Raw genomic sequence first — 15373 nt, 5'->3', positions numbered from 1 at the left:
TTGCGGCCAGGTCACAAGAAAGCGAGTTGAAGAAAGGAGCTCAGGGGCACTGTAATTCACAAACCTGCAGAGTTATAAATGACAGCTATCGTCCAAAAATAGACTGAAGTAAGGCTGCCAAGAGGACTTGAAAGCGGGGCAGAATTGCAGGAAACCGATTTCAGGAGGTAGACTGGAATTGCATTGAAAGCATAGGAAAAGAGGCAGAACGTCCACAATGATGCACTTGGCCAAAAAGGGCGTATGCGTTTTTTCCTGAATATATTCAGGAAAAAACGCATACGCCCTTTTTGGCCAACCAAGCAAGCTTGCAAAGGAAATCTGCACTACAATGAAGTCTCACTTCCCCCCGGTCAAAAGGGCCATCTGAAAAAAGTGTAAAATCCAGAAAGGCAGGACAGGCCATGGAGAACTGGGAGCCTTGTTATGCTGATGGGCGGGATGTAAATTGCCAAGAACCACTTGGGAGAAGTGTATGGTGTTTCCTGAAACAACTAAAAAACAAAGCAACAGAACCTAGGGCACTTCCACTTATGGTCCTATAGCTTAGGGAAATTAAAATGAAAAAGACACAGCCACCCCAAAGTTTGGAACGGCTCTGTTTACAAGAACCTCGTTTACAGTACAAGTTCAACATCGCAGAAAGTGAAAAATGGATAAAGAAGTTGTGGTATTTACTTACAAAGCAATATCATTCAGCAATGAAATCTGTGTCATCAGGCCCTTAGCAGCACAATGAGTGGATTCAGGTATGATGATTCTAACTGAAATAAGTCACACAGAAAAAGAAACATCATAAGATATCACTAATACACGGAATGTAAACTTGGCTACAAAGGAACTGCATTCCAAAACAGAACAGGGTCTCAAATTTAGAAAACCAACTTATGCTTGCTTAAGGGGAAAGGTGAGTTGGGGTGCTGCATAAAACCAGAGATTGAAATGAGCACAGATAAAGTTCCTTAAGCCAAATATGGAATAGACAAGAGCTACTCCTTGCTCAACGAAATGGACTCAAAACCCCATATTAAACGCCTAAGAATGTACATGACTAGTAAGTATCTTAGAACCTATGGATTGCTATGTCTCCAAAAGAGAATCAAGCATGTGTACAGGGGCATAAACGCAGCAGTAATAGGATTGGAGAGGTTCGGTGAGCAAATGAAGACCCCTTGAAGTCATATTGCATGGTACCCATTACACGGTTCTCAACTCTCCAGGTTTAAGGTATTCTTCCTTCAGCTAAAACATGCATGTGGAACCCAGAGTATGATAAACCATGTGATCGGGAGACGTGTTCAAATATGTCTCAGTTTTCGTACCCTGGTACTCGGGTGCAACATTCCAGAAGCTTTACTAACACTCTCCCCACTTGGAGAGTCAGCGCCTTTAACCTCCTGTTTGGCACAGTTTGCAATTTCTGCGGAAGATGAACAGGAATAGCGAGAACCAATGAGAGGCTAGCTGGAGGTGTCTGGACGGGCAAATTTAACTCTCATTTCCCACCAGGAAGAGGAAATAACCAAAGGCTCAGCGTGCCGTACCGGAACCAGATTAGGGCCTGAAGACATCCTGCGGTGTTGCGGCCAGCTCAAAAGAAAGCGAGTTGAGGAAAGGAGCTCAGGGGCACTGTAATTCACAAACCTGCAGAGTTATAAATGACAGCTATCGTCCAAAAATAGACTGAAGTAAGGCTGCCAAGAGGACTTGAAAGCGGGGCAGAATTGCAGGAAACCGATTTCAGGAGGTAGACTGGAATTGCATTGAAAGCATAGGAAAAGAGGCAGAACGTCCACAATGATGCACTTGGCCAAAAAGGGCGTATGCGTTTTTTCCTGAATATATTCAGGAAAAAACACATACGCCCTTTTTGGCCAACCAAGCAAGCTTGCAAAGGAAATCTGCACTACAATGAAGTCTCACTTCCCCCCGTCAAAAGGGCCATCTGAAAAAAATGTAAAATCCAGAAAGGCAGGACAGGCCATGGAGAACTGGGAGCCTTGTTATGCTGATGGGCGGGATGTAAATTGCCAACAGACACTTGGGAGAAGTGTATGGTGTTTCCTGAAACATCTAAAAAACAAAGCAACAGAGCCTAGGGCACTTCCACTTATGGTCCTATAGCTTAGGGAAATTAAAATCAAAAAGACACAGCCACCCCAAAGTTTGGAACGGCTCTGGTTACAAGAAACTCGTTTACAGTACAAGTTCAACATCACAGAAAGTGAAAAATGGATAAAGAAGTTGTGGTATTTACTTACAAAGCAATATCACTCAGCAATGAAATCTGTGTCATCAGGCCCTTAGCAGCACAATGAGTGGATTCAGGTATGATGATTCTAACTGAAATAAGTCACACAGAAAAAGAAACATCATAAGATATCAGTAATACACGGAATGTAAACTTGGCTACACAGGAACTGAATTACAGAACAGAACAGGGTCTCAAATTTAGAAAACCAACTTATGCTTGCTTAAGGGGAAAGGTGAGTTGGGGTGCTGCATAAAACCAGAGATTGAAATGAGCACAGATAAAGTTCCTTAAGCCAAATATGGAATAGACAAGAGCTACTCCTTGCTCAACGAAATGGACTCAACACCGCATATTAAACGCCTAAGAATGTACCTGACTAGTAAGTATCTTAAAACCTATGGATTGCTATGTCTCCGAAAGAGAATCAAGCATGTGTACAGGGGCATAAATGCAGCAGTGATAGGATTGGAGAGGTTCGTGAGCAAATGAAGACCCTTTGAAGTCATATTGCATGGTACCCATTCCACGGGTTTCAACTACCCAGGTGTAAGGTATTGTTCCTTCAGCTAAAACATGCATGTGGAACCTAGAGTATGATCAACCATGTGATTGGGAGACGTGTTCAAATATGTCTCAGTTTTCGTACCCTGGTACTCGGGTGCAACATTCCAGACGCTTTACTAACACTCTCCCGACTTGGAGAGTCAGTCCCTTTAACCTCCTGTTTGGCCCAGTTTGCAATTTCTGCGGAAGATGAACAGGAATAGCGAGAACCAATGAGAGGCTAGCTGGAGGTGTCTGGACGGGCAAATTTAACTCTCATTTCCCACCAGGAAGAGGAATTAACCAAAGGCTCAGCGTGCCGTGCCGGAACCAGATTAGGGCCTGAAGCCATCCTGCGGTGTTGCGGCCAGGTCACAAGAAAGCGAGTTGAAGAAAGAGCTCAGGGGCACTGTAATTCACAAACCTGCAGAGTTATAAATGACAGCTATCGTCCAAAAATAGACTGAAGTAAGGCTGCCAAGAGGACTTGAAAGCGGGGCAGAATTGCAGGAAACCGATTTCAGGAGGTAGACTGGAATTGCATTGAAAGCATAGGAAAAGAGGCAGAACGTCCACAATGATGCACTTGGCCAAAAAGGGCGTTTGCGTTTTTTCCTGAATATATTCAGGAAAAAACGCATACGCCCTTTTTGGCCAACCAAGCAAGCTTGCAAAGGAAATCTGCACTACAATGAAGTCTCACTTCCCCCCGGTCAAAAGGGCCATCTGAAAAAAGTGTAAAATCCAGAAAGGCAGGACAGGCTATGCAGAACTGGGAGCCTTGTTATACTGATGGGCGGAATGTAAATTGCCAACAGACACTCGGGAGAAGTGTATGGTGTTTCCTGAAACATCTAAAAAACAAAGCAACAGAACCTAGGGCACTTCCACTTATGGTCCTATAGCTTAGGGAAATTAAAATCAAAAAGACACAGCCACCCCAAAGTTTGGAACGGCTCTGTTTACAAGAACCTCGTTTACAGTACAAGTTCAATATCACAGAAAGTGAAAAATGGATAAAGAACTTGTGGTACTTACGTACAATGCAGTATTACTCGGCAATGAAATCTATGTCATCAGGCCCGTAGCAGCATAATGAGTGGATTCAGGTACGATGATTCTAACTGAAATAAGTCACACAGAAAAAGAAACATCATAAGATATCACTAATACACGGAATGTAAACTTGGCTACACAGGAACTGAATTAGAGAACAGAACAGGGTCTCAAATCTAGAAAACCAACTTATGCTTGCTTAAGGGGAAAGGTGAGTTGGGGTGCTGCATAAAACCAGAGATTGAAATGAGCACAGATAAAGTTCCTTAAGCCAAATATGGAATAGACAAGAGCTACTCCTTGCTCAACGAAATGGACTCAACACCCCATATTAAACGCCTAAGAATGTACCTGACTAGTAAGTATCTTAAAACCTATGGATTGCTATGTCTCCAAAAGAGAATCAAGCGTGTGTACAGGGGCATAAACGCAGCAGTGATAGGATTGGAGAGGTTCGGTGAGCAAATGAAGACCCTTTGAAGTCATATTGCATGGTACCCATTACACGGGTCTCAACTCTCCAGGTTAAGGTATTCTTCCTTCAGCTAAAACATGCATGTGGAACCCAGAGTATGATCAACCATGTGAACGGGAGACGTGTTCAAATATGTTTCAGTTTTCCTCCCCTGGTACTCGGGTGCAACATTCCAGACGCTTTACTAACACTCTCCCCACTTGGAGAGTCAGTCCCTTTAACCTCCTGTTTGGCCCAGTTTGCAATTTCTGCGGAAGATGAACAGGAATAGCGAGAACCAATGAGAGGCTAGCTGGAGGTGTCTGGACGGGCAAATTTAACTCTCATTTCCCACCAGGAAGAGGAATTAACCAAAGGCTCAGCGTGCCGTGCCGGAACCAGATTAGGGCCTGAAGACATCCTGCGGTGTTGCGGCCAGGTCACAAGAAAGCGAGTTGAAGAAAGGAGCTCAGGGGCACTGTAATTCACAAACCTGCAGAGTTATAAATGACAGCTATCGTCCAAAAATAGACTGAAGTAAGGCTGCCAAGAGGACTTGAAAGCGGGGCAGAATTGCAGGAAACCGATTTCAGGAGGTAGACTGGAATTGCATTGAAAGCATAGGAAAAGAGGCAGAACGTCCACAATGATGCACTTGGCCAAAAAGGGCGTTTGCGTTTTTTCCTGAATATATTCAGGAAAAAACGCATACGCCCTTTTTGGCCAACCAAGCAAGCTTGCAAAGGAAATCTGCACTACAATGAAGTCTCACTTCCCCCCGGTCAAAAGGGCCATCTGAAAAAAGTGTAAAATCCAGAAAGGCAGGACAGGCCATGGAGAACTGGGAGCCTTGTTATGCTGATGGGCGGGATGTAAATTGCCAACAACCACTTGGGAGAAGTGTATGGTGTTTCCTGAAACATCTAAAAACAAAGCAACAGAGCCTAGGGCACTTCCGCTTATGGTCCTATAGCTTAGGGAAATTAAAATCAAAAAGACACAGCCACCCCAAAGTTTGGGACGCCTCCGTTTACAAGAACCTCGTTTACCGTACAAGTTCAATATCACAGAAAGTGAAAAATGGATAAAGAACTTGTGGTACTTACGTACAATGCAGTATCACTCAGCAATGAAATCTATGTCATCAGGCCCGTAGCAGCATAATGAGTGGATTCAAGTACGATGATTCTAACTGAAATAAGTCACACAGAAAAAGAAACATCATAAGATATCACTAATACACGGAATGTAAACTTGGCTACACAGGAACTGCATTCCAAAACAGAACAGGGTCTCAAATTTAGAAAACCAACTTATGCTTGCTTAAGGGGAAAGGTGAGTTGGGGTGCTGCATAAAACCAGAGATTGAAATGAGCACAGATAAAGTTCCTTAAGCCAAATATGGAATAGACAAGAGCTACTCCTTGCTCAACGAAATGGACACAAAACCCCATATTAAACGCCTAAGAATGCACCTGACTAGTAAGTATCTTAAAACCTATGGATTGCTATGTCTCCGAAAGAGAATCAAGCATGTGTACAGGGGCATAAACGCAGCAGTGATAGGATTGGAGAGGTTCGTGAGCAAATGAAGACCCTTTGAAGTCATATTGCATGGTACCCATTCCACGGGTTTCAACTACCCAGGTTTAAGGTATTCTTCCTTCAGCTAAAACATGCATGTGGAACCTAGAGTATGATCAACCATGTGAACGGGAGACGTGTTCAAATATGTCTCAGTTTTCCTCCCCTGTTACTCGGGTGCAACATTCCAGACGCTTTACTAACACTCTCCCCACTTGGAGAGTCAGTCCCTTTAACCTCCTGTTTGGCCCAGTTTGCAATTTCTGCGGAAGATGAACAGGAATAGCGAGAACCAATGAGAGGCTAGCTGGAGGTGTCTGGACGGGCAAATTTAACTCTCATTTCCCACCAGGAAGAGGAATTAACCAAAGGCTCAGCGTGCCGTGCCGGAACCAGATTAGGGCCTGAAGCCATCCTGCGGTGTTGCGGCCAGGTCACAAGAAAGCGAGTTCAAGAAAGGAGCTCAGGGGCACTGTAATTCACAAACCTGCAGAGTTATAAATGACAGCTATCGTCCAAAAATAGACTGAAGTAAGGCTGCCAAGAGGACTTGAAAGCGGGGCAGAATTGCAGGAAACCGATTTCAGGAGGTAGACTGGAATTGCATTGAAAGCATAGGAAAAGAGGCAGAACGTCCACAATGATGCACTTGGCCAAAAAGGGCGTTTGCGTTTTTTCCTGAATATATTCAGGAAAAAACGCATACGCCCTTTTTGGCCAACCAAGCAAGCTTGCAAAGGAAATCTGCACTACAATGAAGTCTCACTTCCCCCCGGTCAAAAGGGCCATCTGAAAAAAGTGTAAAATCCAGAAAGGCAGGACAGGCCATGGACAACTGGGAGACTTGTTATGCTGATGGGCGGGATGTAAATTGCCAACAACCACTTGGGAGAAGTGTATGGTGTTTCCTGAAACATCTAAAAACAAAGCAACAGAGCCTAGGGCACTGCCACTTATGGTCCTATAGCTTAGGGAAATTAAAATCAAAAAGACACAGCCACCCCAATGTTTGGGACGCCTCTGTTTACAAGAACCTCGTTTACCGTACAAGTTCAATATCACAGAAAGTGAAAAATGGATAAAGAACTTGTGGTACTTACGTACAATGCAGTATCACTCAGCAATGAAATCTATGTCATCAGGCCCGTAGCAGCATAATGAGTGGATTCAGGTACGATGATTCTAACTGAAATAAGTCACACAGAAAAAGAAACATCATAAGATATCACTAATACACGGAATGTAAACTTGGCTACACAGGAACTGCATTCCAAAACAGAACAGGGTCTCAAATTTAGAAAACCAACTTATGCTTGCTTAAGGGGAAAGGTGAGTTGGGGTGCTGCATAAAACCAGAGATTGAAATGAGCACAGATAAAGTTCCTTAAGCCAAATATGGAATAGACAAGAGCTACTCCTTGCTCAACGAAATGGACTCAACACCCCATATTAAACGCCTAAGAATGTACCTGACTAGTAAGTATCTTAAAACCTATGGATTGCTATGTCTCCAAAAGAGAATCAAGCGTGTGTACAGGGGCATAAACGCAGCAGTGATAGGATTGGAGAGGTTCGGTGAGCAAATGAAGACCCTTTGAAGTCATATTGCATGGTACCCATTACACGGGTCTCAACTCTCCAGGTTAAGGTATTCTTCCTTCAGCTAAAACATGCATGTGGAACCCAGAGTATGATCAACCATGTGAACGGGAGACGTGTTCAAATATGTTTCAGTTTTCCTCCCCTGGTACTCGGGTGCAACATTCCAGACGCTTTACTAACACTCTCCCCACTTGGAGAGTCAGTCCCTTTAACCTCCTGTTTGGCCCAGTTTGCAATTTCTGCGGAAGATGAACAGGAATAGCGAGAACCAATGAGAGGCTAGCTGGAGGTGTCTGGACGGGCAAATTTAACTCTCATTTCCCACCAGGAAGAGGAATTAACCAAAGGCTCAGCATGCCGGGCCGGAAACAGATTAGGGCCTGAAGCCATCCTGCGGTGTTGCGGCCAGGTCACAAGAAAGCGAGTTGAAGAGAGGAGCTCAGGGGCACTGTAATTCACAAACCTGCAGAGTTATAAATGACAGCTATCGTCCAAAAATAGACTGAAGTAAGGCTGCCAAGAGGACTTGAAAGCGGGGCAGAATTGCAGGAAACCGATTTCAGGAGGTAGACTGGAATTGCATTGAAAGCATAGGAAAAGAGGCAGAACGTCCACAATGATGCACTTGGCCAAAAAGGGCGTATGCTTTTTTTCCTGAATATATTCAGGAAAAAAAGCATACGCCCTTTTTGGCCAACCAAGCAAGCTTGCAAAGGAAATCTGCACTACAATGAAGTCTCACTTCCCCCCGGTCAAAAGGGCCATCTGAAAAAAGTGTAAAATCCAGAAAGGCAACAGGCCATTGAGAACTGGGCGCCTTGTTATGCTGATGGGCGGGATGTAAATTGCCAACAGACACTGGGGAGAAGTGTATGGTGTTTCCTGAAACATCTAAAAAACAAAGCAACCGAGCCTAGGGCACTTCCACTTATGGTCCTATAGCTTAGGGAAATTAAAATCAAAAAGACACAGCCACGCCAAAGTTTGGGACGCCTCCGTTTACAAGAACCTCGTTTACCGTACAAGTTCAATATCACAGAAAGTGAAAAATGGATAAAGAACTTGTGGTACTTACGTACAATGCAGTATCACTCAGCAATGAAATCTATGTCATCAGGCCCATAGCAGCATAATGAGTGGATTCAGGTACGATGATTCTAACTGAAATAAGTCACACAGAAAAAGAAACATCATAAGATATCACTAATACACGGAATGTAAACTTGGCTACACAGGAACTGCATTCCAAAACAGAACAGGGTCTCAAATTTAGAAAACCAACTTATGCTTGCTTAAGGGGAAAGGTGAGTTGGGGTGCTGCATAAAACCAGAGATCGAAATGAGCACAGATAAAGTTCCTTAAGCCAAATATGGAATAGACAAGAGCTACTCCTTGCTCAACGAAATGGACTCAACACCCCATATTAAACGCCTAAGAATGTACCTGACTAGTAAGTATCTTAAAACCTATGGATTGCTATGTCTCCAAAAGAGAATCAAGCGTGTGTACAGGGGCATAAACGCAGCAGTGATAGGATTGGAGAGGTTTGGTGAGCAAATGAAGACCCTTTGAAGTCATATTGCATGGTACCCATTACACGGGTCTCAACTCTCCAGGTTAAGGTATTCTTCCTTCAGCTAAAACATGCATGTGGAACCCAGAGTATGATCAACCATGTGAACGGGAGACGTGTTCAAATATGTTTCAGTTTTCCTCCCCTGGTACTCGGGTGCAACATTCCAGACGCTTTACTAACACTCTCCCCACTTGGAGAGTCAGTCCCTTTAACCTCCTGTTTGGCCCAGTTTGCAATTTCTGCGGAAGATGAACAGGAATAGCGAGAACCAATGAGAGGCTAGCTGGAGGTGTCTGGACGGGCAAATTTAACTCTCATTTCCCACCAGGAAGAGGAATTAACCAAAGGCTCAGCATGCCGGGCCGGAACCAGATTTGGGCCTGAAGCCATCCTGCGGTGTTGCGGCCAGGTCACAAGAAAGCGAGTTGAAGAAAGGAGCTCAGGGGCACTGTAATTCACAAACCTGCAGAGTTATAAATGACAGCTATCGTCCAAAAATAGACTGAAGTAAGGCTGCCAAGAGGACTTGAAAGCAGGGCAGAATTGCAGGAAACCGATTTCAGGAGGTAGACTGGAATTGCATTGAAAGCATAGGAAAAGAGGCAGAACGTCCACAATGATGCACTTGGCCAAAAAGGGCGTATGCGTTTTTTCCTGAATATATTCAGGAAAAAAAGCATACGCCCTTTTTGGCCAACCAAGCAAGCTTGCAAAGGAAATCTGCACTACAATGAAGTCTCACTTCCCCCCGGTCAAAAGGGCCATCTGAAAAAAGTGTAAAATCCAGAAAGGCAACAGGCCATTGAGAACTGGGCGCCTTGTTATGCTGATGGGCGGGATGTAAATTGCCAACAGACACTGGGGAGAAGTGTATGGTGTTTCCTGAAACATCTAAAAAACAAAGCAACCGAGCCTAGGGCACTTCCACTTATGGTCCTATAGCTTAGGGAAATTAAAATCAAAAAGACACAGCCACGCCAAAGTTTGGGACGCCTCCGTTTACAAGAACCTCGTTTACCGTACAAGTTCAATATCACAGAAAGTGAAAAATGGATAAAGAACTTGTGGTACTTACGTACAATGCAGTATCACTCAGCAATGAAATCTATGTCATCAGGCCCATAGCAGCATAATGAGTGGATTCAGGTACGATGATTCTAACTGAAATAAGTCACACAGAAAAAGAAACATCATAAGATATCACTAATACACGGAATGTAAACTTGGCTACACAGGAACTGCATTCCAAAACAGAACAGGGTCTCAAATTTAGAAAACCAACTTATGCTTGCTTAAGGGGAAAGGTGAGTTGGGGTGCTGCATAAAACCAGAGATCGAAATGAGCACAGATAAAGTTCCTTAAGCCAAATATGGAATAGAAAAGAGCTACTCCTTGCTCAACGAAATGGACTCAACACCCCATATTAAACGCCTAAGAATGTACCTGACTAGTAAGTATCTTAAAACCTATGGATTGCTATGTCTCCAAAAGAGAATCAAGCGTGTGTACAGGGGCATAAACGCAGCAGTGATAGGATTGGAGAGGTTCGGTGAGCAAATGAAGACCCTTTGAAGTCATATTGCATGGTACCCATTACACGGGTCTCAACTCTCCAGGTTTAAGGTATTCTTCCTTCAGCTAAAACATGCATGTGGAACCCAGAGTATGATCAACCGTGTGAATGGGAGACGTGTTCAAATATGTCTCAGTTTTCCTCCCCTGGTACTCGGGTGCAACATTCCAGACGCTTTACTAACACTCTCCCCACTTGGAGAGTCAGCGCCTTTAACCTCCTGTTTGGCCCAGTTTGCAATTTCTGCGGAAGATGAACAGGAATAGGGAGAACCAATGAGAGACTAGCTGGAGGTGTCTGGACGGGCAAATTTAACTCTCATTTCCCACAAGGAAGAGGAAATAACCAAAGGCTCAGCGTGCCGTGCCGGAACCAGATTAGGGCCTGAAGCCATCCTGCGGTGTTGATGCCAGCTCAAAAGAAAGCGAGTTGAAGAAGGGAGCTCAAGGGCACTGTAATTCACAAACCTGCAGAGTTATAAATGACAGCTATCGTCCAAAAATAGACTGAAGTAAGGCTGCCAAGAGGACTTGAAAGCGGGGCAGAATTGCAGGAAACCGATTTCAGGAGGTAGACTGGAATTGCATTGAAAGCATAGGAAAAGAGGCAGAACGTCCACAATGATGCACTTGGCCAAAAAGGGCATATGCGTTTTTTCCTGAATATATTCAGGAAGAAATGCATGTGCCCTTTTTGGCCAACCAAGCAAGCTTGCAAAGGAAATCTGCACTACAATGAAGTCTCACTTCCCCCCGGTCAAAAGGGCCATCTGAAAAAAGTGTAAAATCCAGAAAGGCAGGACAGGCCATGGAGAACTGGGAGCCTTGTTATGCTGATGGGCGGGATGTAAATTGCCAACAGACACTCGGGAGAAGTGTATGGTGTTTCCTGAAACATCTAAAAAACAAAGCAACAGAGCCTAGGGCACTTCCACTTATGGTCCTATAGATTAGAGAAATTAAAATCAAAAAGACACAGCAACCCCAAAGTTTGGGACGCCTCTTTTTACAAGAACCTCGTTTACCGTACAAGTTCAATATCACAGAAAGTGAAAAATGGATAAAGAAGTTGTGGTATTTACTTACAAAGCAATATCACTCAGCAATGAAATCTATGTCATCAGGCCCTTAGCAGCACAATGAGTGGATTCAGGTATGATGATTCTAACTGAAATAAGTCACACAGAAAAAGAAACATCATAAGATATCAGTAATACACGGAATATAAACTTGGCTACACAGGAACTGAATTACAGAACAAAACAGGGTCTCAAATTTAGAAAACCAACTTATGTTTGCTTAAGGGTAAAAGTAAATTGGGATGCTGCATAAAACCAGAGATTGAAATGAGCACAGATAAAGTTCCTTAAGCCAAATATGGAATAGACAAGAGCTACTCCTTGCTCAACGAAATGGACTCAACACCACATATTAAACGCCTAAGAATGTACCTGACTAGTAAGTATCTTAAGACCGATGGATTGCTATGTCTCCGAAAGAGAATCAAGCATGTGTACAGGGGCATAAACGCAGCAGTGATAGGACTGGAGAGGTTCGGTGAGCATATGAAGACCCCTTGAAGGCATATTGCGTGGTACCCATTCCACGGGTCTCAACTCTCCAGGTTTAAGGTATTCTTCCTTCAGCTAAAACATGCATGTGGAACCTAGAGTATCATCAACCATGTGATCGGGAGACGTGTTCAAATATGTCTCAGTTTTCGTACCCTGGTACTCGGGTGCAACATTCCAGACGCTTTACTAACACTCTCCCGACTTGGAGAGTCAGTCCCATTAACCTCCTGTTTGGCCCAGTTTGCAATTTCTGCGGAAGATGAACAGGAATAGCGAGAACCAATGAGAGACTACCTGGAGGTGTCTGGACGGGCAAATTTAACTCTCATTTCCCACCAGGAAGAGGAAATAACCAGAGGCTCAGCGTGCCATGCCAGAACCAGATTTGGGCCTGAAGGCATCCTGTGGTGTTGTGGCCAGGTCACAAGAAAGCGAGTTGAAGAAAGGAGCTCAGGGGCACTGTAATTCACAAACCTGCAGAGTTATAAATGACAGCTATCGTCCAAAAATATACTGAAGTAAGGCTGCCAAGCGGACTTGAAAGCGGGGCAGAATTGCAGGAAACCGATTTCAGGAGGTAGACTGGAATTGCATTGAAAGCATAGGAAAAGAGGCAGAGCGTCCACAATGATGCACTTGGCCAAAAAGGGCGTATGCGTTTTTTCCTGAATATATTCAGGGAAAAACGCATACGCCCTTTTTGGCCAACCAAGCAAACTTGCAAAGGAAATCCACACTACAATGAAGTCTCACTTCCCCCCGGTCAAAAGGGCCATCTGAAAAAAGTGTAAAATCCAGAAAGGCAGGACAGGCCATGGAGAACTGGGAGCCTTGTTATGCTGATGGGCGGGATGTAAATTGCCAACAGACACTCGGGAGAAGTGTATGGTGTTTCCTGAAACATCTAAAAAACAAAGCAACAGAGCCTAGGGCACTTTCACTTAAGGTCCTATAGCATAGGGAAATTAAAATCAAAAAGACACAGCCACCCCAAAGTTTGGAACGGCTCTGTTTACAAGAACCTCGTATACAGTACAAGTTCAACATCGCAGAAAGTGAAAAATGGATAAAGAAGTTGTGGTATTTACTTACAAAGCAATATCACTCAGCAATGAAATCTATGTCATCAGGCCCGTAGCAGCACAATGAGTGGATTCAGGTATGATGATTCTAACTGAAATAAGTCACACAGAAAAAGAAACATCTTAAGATATCAGTAATACACGGAATGTAAACTTGGCTACACAGGAACTGAATTACGGAACAGAACAGGGTCTCAAATATAGAAAACCAACTTATGTTTGCTTAAGGGTAAAGGTGAGTTGGCGTGCTGCATAAAAGCGGAGATTGAAATGAGCACAGATAAAGTTCCTTAAGCCAAATATGGAATAGACAAGAGCTACTCCTTGCTCAACGAAATGGACTCAACACCGCATATTAAACGCCTAAGAATGTACCTGACTAGTAAGTATCTTAAAACCTATGGATTGCTATGTCTCCGAAAGAGAATCAAGCATGTGTACAGGGGAATAAATGCAGCAGTGATAGGATTGGAGAGGTTCGGAGAGCAAATGAAGACCCTTTGAACTCATATTGCGTGGTACCATTTCACGGGTTTCAACTACCCAGGTTTAAGGTATTCTTCCTTCAGCTAAAACATGCATGTGGAACCTAGAGTATGATCAATCATGTGATCGGGAGATGTGTTCAAATATGTCTCAGTTTTCGTACCTTGGTACTCGGGTGCAACATGCCAAACACTTTACTGACACTCTCCCGACTTGGAGAGTCAGTCCCTTTAACATCCTGTTTGGCCCAGTTTGCAATTTCTGCGGAAGATGAACAGGAATAGCGAGAACCAATGAGAGACTAGCTGGAGGTGTCTGGACGGGCAAATTTAACTCTCATTTCCCACCAGGAAGAGGAAATAACCAAAGGCTCAGCGTGCCGTGCCGGAACCAGATTAGGGCCTGGAGCCATCCTGCGGTGTTGCGGCCAGGTCACAAGAAAGCGAGTTGAAGAAAGGAGCTCAGGGGCACTGTAATTCACAAACCTGCAGAGTTATAAATGACAGCTATCGTCCAAGAATATACTGAAGTAAGGCTGCCAAGAGGACTTGAAAGCGGGGCAGAATTTCAGGAAACCGATTTCAGAAGGTAGACTGGAATTGCATTGAGAGCATAGGAAAAGAGGCAGAACGTCCACAATGATGCACTTGGCCAAAAAGGGCGTATGCGTTTTTTCCTGAATATATTCAGGAAAAAACGCATACGCCCTTTTTGGCCAACCAAGCAAGCTTGCAAAGGAAATCTGCACTACAATGAAGTCTCACTTCCCCCCGTTCAAAAGGGCCATCTGAAAAAAGTGTAAAATCCAGAAAGGCAGGAAAGGCCATGGAGAACTGGGAGCCTTGTTATGCTGATGGGCGGGATGTAAATTGCCAACAGACACTGGGGAGAAGTGTATGGTGTTTACTGAAACATCTATACAACAAAGCAACAGAGCCTAGGGCACTTCCACTTATGGTCCTATAGCTTAGGGAATTCAAAATCAAAAAGACACAGCCACCGCAAAGTTTGGAACGGCTCTGTTTACAAGAACCTCGTTTACCATACAAGTTCAATATCACAGAAAGTGAAAAATGGATAAAGAAGTTGTGGTATTTACTTACAAAGCAATATCACTCAGCCATGAACTCTATGTCATCAGGCCCTTAGCAGTACAATGAGTTGATTCAGGTATGATGATTCTAACTGAAATAAGTCACACAGAAAAAGAATCATCATAAGATATCAGTACTACACGGAATGTAAACTTGGCTACACAGGAACTGAATTACAGAACAGAACAGGGTCTCAAATTTAGAAAACCAACTTATGCTTGCTTAAGGGGAAAGGTGAGTTGGGGTGCTGCATAAAACCAGAGATTGAAATGAGCACAGATAAAGTTCCTTAAGCCAAATATGGAATAGACAAAAGCTACTCCTTGCTCAACGAAATGGACTCAACACCCCATATAAAACGCCTAGGAATGTACCTGACTAGTAAGTATCTTAAATCCTATGGATTGCTAGGTCTCCAAAAGAGAATCAAGCGTGTGAACAGGGGCATAAATGCAGCAGTGATAGGATTGGAGAGGTTCGGTGAGCAAATGAAG

General features: G+C 43.8%; 1 long non-coding RNA gene across 19 annotated transcripts in view; it reads right to left on the bottom strand.

Moving 5' to 3' along the window:
- Positions 1 to 15373, bottom strand: part of LOC307181240 — a 1005010-nt gene that overhangs the window by 201644 nt on the left and 787993 nt on the right. The window contains exon 5 of one of the 19 annotated variants that reach the window (XR_013826199.1): positions 14908 to 14970. The exons of the other annotated variants lie outside the window; for them this stretch is intronic. This is a non-coding gene — a long non-coding RNA (uncharacterized lncRNA). Of the gene's footprint in view, positions 1 to 14907; positions 14971 to 15373 lie in introns of those variants that run through there. 19 annotated transcript variants of the gene reach the window in all.

This window comes from Stenella coeruleoalba, assembly GCF_951394435.1.
Source record: "Stenella coeruleoalba genome assembly, contig: scaffold_84, whole genome shotgun sequence".
In the NCBI taxonomy this organism is placed as follows: Eukaryota; Metazoa; Chordata; class Mammalia; order Artiodactyla; family Delphinidae; genus Stenella; species Stenella coeruleoalba.
This window is presented reverse-complemented; position numbering and strand designations above follow the sequence as displayed.